This window comes from Brienomyrus brachyistius, unplaced genomic scaffold (assembly GCF_023856365.1).
Source record: "Brienomyrus brachyistius isolate T26 unplaced genomic scaffold, BBRACH_0.4 scaffold79, whole genome shotgun sequence".
NCBI classification, from domain to species: domain Eukaryota; kingdom Metazoa; phylum Chordata; class Actinopteri; order Osteoglossiformes; family Mormyridae; genus Brienomyrus; species Brienomyrus brachyistius.
Genome location: NW_026042354.1, coordinates 27,562 through 34,271, shown reverse-complemented (window position 1 = coordinate 34,271; position 6,710 = coordinate 27,562).

The following is a 6,710-nucleotide window of genomic DNA, read 5'->3' as shown; positions in this document are numbered from 1 at the left end:
ACCCCTTTTGTCCTATGGGGGCATAACCAGACCTTTTACAGTGGAGTGGGGGTGACAAGGGGGCCTGGGCACCTGCCCCTTTTGTCCTATGGGGGCGTAACCAGACCATTTACAGTGGGGTGGGGGTGGCAAGGGGGTCTGGGCACCTGCCCCACCTGTCCGACGGGGGCGTAAGCAGATCTTTCACAGTGGGGTGGGGAGGGCAAGGGTGACTGGATACCTGCCCCTCCAGTCCGACGGGGGCGAAAGCAGACCTTTTACAGTGGGGTGGGGGTGGTAAGAGGGCCTGGGCACCTGCTATTCCAGTCCGACGGGGGCGAAAGCAGACCTTTTACAGTGGGGTGGGGGTGGCAAGGGGGCCTGAGTACCTGCCCCTTCTGTCCGACGGGGGCGAAAGCAGACCTTTTACAGTGGGGTGGGGGTGGCAAGGGTGCCTGGTCACCAACCCCTTTTGTCCTATGGGGGCGTAAGCAGACCTTTTACAGTGGGGTGGGGGTGGCAGGGGGGCTGGGCAGGTGCCCCTCCTATCCAACGGGGAGGTAAGCAGACCTTTTACAGTGGGGTGGGGGTGACAAGAGGGCCTGGGCACCTGCCCCTCCTGTCCGACGGGGGCGAAAGCAGAACTTTTACAGTGAGGTGGGGGCGGCAAGGGGGCCTCGGCACCTGCCCCTCCTGTCCAAATGGGGCATAAGCAGACCTTTTACAGTGGGGTGGGGGTGGCAAGGGTGCCTGGGCACCTGCCCCTCCTGTCCAAATGGGGCATAAGCAGACCTTTTACAGTGGGGTGGGGGTGGCAAGGGTGCCTGGGCACCTGCCCCTCCTGTCCGAAGAGGGCGAAAGCAGACCTTTTACAGTGGGGTGGGGGTGGCAAGGGGGCCTGGGGACCTGCCCCTCCTGTCCAAATGGGGCGTAAGCAGACCTTTTACAGTGAGGTGGGTGCGGCAAGGGGGCCTGGGCACCTGCCCCTCCAGTCCGACGGGGGCGAAAGCAGACCTTTTACAGTGGGGTGGGGGTGGCAAGGGGGCCTGGGCACCTGCCCCTCCAGTCCGACGGGGGCGAAAGCAGACCTTTTACAGTGGGGTGGGGGTGGCAAGGGGGCCTGGGCACCTGCCCTTCTTGTCCAACGGGGGCGTAAGCAAATCTTTCACAGTGGGGTGGGGGTGGCAAGGGGGCCTGGGCAGGTGCCCCTCCAGTCCGATGGGGACGTAAACAGACCTTTTACAGTGGGTTGGGGGTGGCAAGGGTGCCTGGTCACCAACCCCTTTTGTCCTATGGGGGCATAACCAGACCTTTTACAGTGGAGTGGGGGTGACAAGGGGGCCTGGGCACCTGCCCCTTTTGTCCTATGGGGGCGTAACCAGACCATTTACAGTGGGGTGGGGGTGGCAAGGGGGTCTGGGCACCTGCCCCACCTGTCCGACGGGGGCGTAAGCAGATCTTTCACAGTGGGGTGGGGAGGGCAAGGGTGACTGGATACCTGCCCCTCCAGTCCGACGGGGGCGAAAGCAGACCTTTTACAGTGGGGTGGGGGTGGTAAGAGGGCCTGGGCACCTGCTATTCCAGTCCGACGGGGGCGAAAGCAGACCTTTTACAGTGGGGTGGGGGTGGCAAGGGGGCCTGAGTACCTGCCCCTTCTGTCCGACGGGGGCGAAAGCAGACCTTTTACAGTGGGGTGGGGGTGGCAAGGGGGCCTGGGCACCTGCCCCTCCTGTCCGACGGGGGCGAAAGCAGACCTTTTACAGTGGGGTGGGGGTGGCAAGGGGGCCTGGGCACCTGCCCCTCCAGTCTGACGGGGGCAAAAGCAGACCTTTTACAGTGGGGTGGGGGTAGCAAGGGGGCCTGGGCACCTGCCCCTCTAGTCCGACGTGGAGGTAAGCAGACCTTTTACAGTGGGGTGGGGATGGCAAGGGGGCCTGGGCACCTGCCCCTCTTGTCCGAAGAGGGCGAAAGCAGACCTTTTACAGTGGTGTGGGGGTGGCAGGGGGGCTGGGCAGGTGCCCCTCCTATCCAACGGGGAGGTAAGCAGACCTTTTACAGTGGGGTGGGGGTGACAAGAGGGCCTGGGCACCTGCCCCTCCAGTCCGACGGGGGCGAAAGCAGACCTTTTACAGTGGGGTGGGGGTGGCAAGGGGGCCTGGGCACCTGCCCCTCCAGTCCGATGGGGACGTAAGCAGACCTTTCACAGGGGGGGTGGGGGTGGCAAGGGGGCCTCGGCACCTGGCCCTCCTGTCCAAATGGGGCATAAGCAGACCTTTTACAGTGGGGTGGGGGTGGCAAGGGTGCCTGGGCACCTGCCCCTCCTGTCCAAATGGGGCATAAGCAGACCTTTTACAGTGGGGTGGGGGTGGCAAGGGTGCCTGGGCACCTGCCCCTCCTGTCCGAAGAGGGCGAAAGCAGACCTTTTACAGTGGGGTGGGGGTGGCAAGGGGGCCTGGGGACCTGCCCCTCCTGTCCAAATGGGGCGTAAGCAGACCTTTTACAGTGAGGTGGGTGCGGCAAGGGGGCCTGGGCACCTGCCCCTCCAGTCCGACGGGGGCGAAAGCAGACCTTTTACAGTGGGGTGGGGGTGGCAAGGGGGCCTGGGCACCTGCCCCTCCAGTCCGACGGGGGCGAAAGCAGACCTTTTACAGTGGGGTGGGGGTGGCAAGGGGGCCTGGGCACCTGCCCCTCCAGTCCGAAGGGGGCGAAAGCAGACCTTTTACAGTGGGGTGGGGGTGGCAAGGGGGCCTGGGCACCTGCCCTTCTTGTCCAACGGGGGCGTAAGCAAATCTTTCACAGTGGGGTGGGGGTGGCAAGGGGGCCTGGGCAGGTGCCCCTCCTATCCAACGGGGAGGTAAGCAGACCTTTTACAGTGGGGTGGGGGTGACAAGAGGGCCTGGGCACCTGCCCCTCCAGTCCGACGGGGGCGAAAGCAGACCTTTTACAGTGGGGTGGGGGTGGCAAGGGGGCCTGGGCACCTGCCCCTCCAGTCCGATGGGGACGTAAGCAGACCTTTCACAGGGGGGTGGGGGTGGCAAGGGGGCCTGGGCACCTGCCCCTTTTGTCCGACGAGGCCGTAAACAGACCTTTTACAGTGGGTTGGGGGTGGCAAGGGTGCCTGGTCACCAACCCCTTTTGTCCTATGGGGGCATAACCAGACCTTTTACAGTGGAGTGGGGGTGACAAGGGGGCCTGGGCACCTGCCCCTTTTGTCCTATGGGGGCGTAACCAGACCATTTACAGTGGGGTGGGGGTGGCAAGGGGGCCTGGGCACCTGCCCCACCTGTCCGACGGGGGCGTAAGCAGATCTTTCACAGTGGGGTGGGGAGGGCAAGGGTGACTGGATACCTGCCCCTCCAGTCCGACGGGGGCGAAAGCAGACCTTTTACAGTGGGGTGGGGGTGGTAAGAGGGCCTGGGCACCTGCTATTCCAGTCCGACGGGGGCGAAAGCAGACCTTTTACAGTGGGGTGGGGGTGGCAAGGGGGCCTGAGTACCTGCCCCTTCTGTCCGACGGGGGCGAAAGCAGACCTTTTACAGTGGGGTGGGGGTGGCAAGGGTGCCTGGTCACCAACCCCTTTTGTCCTATGGGGGCGTAAGCAGACCTTTTACAGTGGGGTGGGGGTGGCAGGGGGGCTGGGCAGGTGCCCCTCCTATCCAACGGGGAGGTAAGCAGACCTTTTACAGTGGGGTGGGGGTGACAAGAGGGCCTGGGCACCTGCCCCTCCAGTCCGATGGGGGCGTAAGCAGACCTTTTACAGTGGGGTGGGGGTGGCAAGGGTGCCTGGTCACCAGCCCCTCCTGGCCGAAGGGGGCGTAAGCAGACCTTTTACAGTGGGGTGGGGGTGGCAAGGGTGCCTGGGCACCTGCCCCTCCTGTCCGAAGAGGGCGAAAGCAGACCTTTTACAGTGGGGTGGGGGTGGCAAGGGGGCCTGGGGACCTGCCCCTCCTGTCCAAATGGGGCGTAAGCAGACCTTTTACAGTGAGGTGGGTGCGGCAAGGGGGCCTGGGCACCTGCCCCTCCAGTCCGACGGGGGCGAAAGCAGACCTTTTACAGTGGGGTGGGGGTGGCAAGGGGGCCTGGGCACCTGCCCCTCCAGTCCGACGGGGGCGAAAGCAGACCTTTTACAGTGGGGTGGGGGTGGCAAGGGGGCCTGGGCACCTGCCCCTCCAGTCCGAAGGGGGCGAAAGCAGACCTTTTACAGTGGGGTGGGGGTGGCAAGGGGGCCTGGGCACCTGCCCTTCTTGTCCAACGGGGGCGTAAGCAAATCTTTCACAGTGGGGTGGGGGTGGCAAGGGGGCCTGGGCAGGTGCCCCTCCTATCCAACGGGGAGGTAAGCAGACCTTTTACAGTGGGGTGGGGGTGGCAAGGGGGCCTGGGCACCTGCCCCTCCAGTCCGACGGGGGCGAAAGCAGACCTTTCACAGGGGGGTGGGGGTGGCAAGGGGGCCTGGGCACCTGCCCCTTTTGTCCGACGAGGCCGTAAACAGACCTTTTACAGTGGGTTGGGGGTGGCAAGGGTGCCTGGTCACCAACCCCTTTTGTCCTATGGGGGCATAACCAGACCTTTTACAGTGGAGTGGGGGTGGCAAGGGGGCCTGGGCACCTGCCCCTCCAGTCCGATGGGGACGTAAGCAGACCTTTCACAGGGGGGTGGGGGTGGCAAGGGGGCCTGGGCACCTGCCCCTTTTGTCCGACGAGGCCGTAAACAGACCTTTTACAGTGGGTTGGGGGTGGCAAGGGTGCCTGGTCACCAACCCCTTTTGTCCTATGGGGGCATAACCAGACCTTTTACAGTGGAGTGGGGGTGACAAGGGGGCCTGGGCACCTGCCCCTTTTGTCCTATGGGGGCGTAACCAGACCATTTACAGTGGGGTGGGGGTGGCAAGGGGGTCTGGGCACCTGCCCCACCTGTCCGACGGGGGCGTAAGCAGATCTTTCACAGTGGGGTGGGGAGGGCAAGGGTGACTGGATACCTGCCCCTCCAGTCCGACGGGGGCGAAAGCAGACCTTTTACAGTGGGGTGGGGGTGGTAAGAGGGCCTGGGCACCTGCTATTCCAGTCCGACGGGGGCGAAAGCAGACCTTTTACAGTGGGGTGGGGGTGGCAAGGGGGCCTGAGTACCTGCCCCTTCTGTCCGACGGGGGCGAAAGCAGACCTTTTACAGTGGGGTGGGGGTGGCAAGGGGGCCTGGGAACCTGCCCCTCCAGTCCGACGAAGGTGTAAGCAGACCTTTCATAGTGGGGTGCGGGGTGGCAAGGGGACCTGGGTACCTGCCCCTCCAGTCTGACGGGGGCAAAAGCAGACCTTTTACAGTGGGGTGGGGGTGGCAAGGGGGCCTGGGCACCTGCCCCTCCTGTCCGACGGGGGCGAAAGCAGACCTTTTACAGTGGGGTGGGGGTGGCAAGGGGGCCTGGGCACCTGCCCCTCCAGTCTGACGGGGGCAAAAGCAGACCTTTTACAGTGGGGTGGGGGTGGCAAGGGGGCCTGGGCACCTGCCCCTCCAGTCCGACGTGGAGGTAAGCAGACCTTTTACAGTGGGGTGGGGGTGGCAAGGGGGCCTGGGCACCTGCCCCTCTTGTCCGAAGAGGGCGAAAGCAGACCTTTTACAGTGGGGTGGGGGTGGCAAGGGGGCCTGGGGACCTGCCCCTCCTGTCCAAATGGGGCATAAGCAGACCTTTTACAGTGGTGTGGGGGTGGCAAGGGGGCCTGGGCACCTGCCCCTACTATCCGACGGGGACGTAAGCAGACCTTTTACAGTGGGGTGGGGGTGGCAAGGGGGCCTGGGCACCTGCCCCTCCAGTCCGACGGGGGCGAAAGCAGACCTTTTACAGTGGGGTGGGGGTGGTAAGAGGGCCTGGGCATCTGCCCCTCCTGTCCGACGGGGGTGTAAGCAGACCTTTTACAGTGGGGTGGGGGTGGCAAGGGGGCCTGGGCACCTGCCCCTCCAGTCCGACGGGGGCGAAAGCAGACCTTTTACAGTGGTGTGGGGGTGGCAAGGGGGCCTGGGCACCTGCCCCTACTATCCGACGGGGACGTAAGCAGACCTTTTACAGTGGGGTGGGGGTGGCAAGGGGGCCTGGGCACCTGCCCCTCCAGTCCGACGGGGGCGAAAGCAGACCTTTTACAGAGGGGTGGGGGTGGCAAGGGCGTCTGGTCACATGTCCATCCAGTCCGACGGGGGCGAAACCAGACCTTTCATAGTGGGGTGGGGGTGGCAAGGGGGCCTGGGTACCTGCCCCTTCTGTCCGACGGGGGCGAAAGCAGACCTTTTACAGTGGGGTGGCAAGGGGGCCTGGGTACCTGCCCCTACTATCCGACGGAGACGTAAGCAGACCTTTTACAGTGGGGTGGGGGTGGCAAGGGGGCCTGGGCACCTGCCCTTCTTGTCCAACGGGGGCGTAAGCAAATCTTTCACAGTGGGGTGGGGGTGGCAAGGGGGCCTGGATCCCTGCCCCTTCTGTCCGATGGGGACGTAAGCAGACCTTTCACAGGGGGGTGGGGGTGGCAAGGGGGCATGGGCACCTGCCCCTCCAGTCCGACGGGGGCGAAAGCAGACCTTTTACAGTGGGGTGGGGGTGGCAAGGGCGTCTGGTCACATGCCCCTCCAGTCCGACGGGGGCGAAAGCAGACCTTTTACAGTGGGGTGGGGGTGGCAAGGGGGCCTGGGCACCTGCCCCTTCTGTCCGACGGGGGGGTAAGCAGACCTATCACAGTTCATTTGGATGGGGG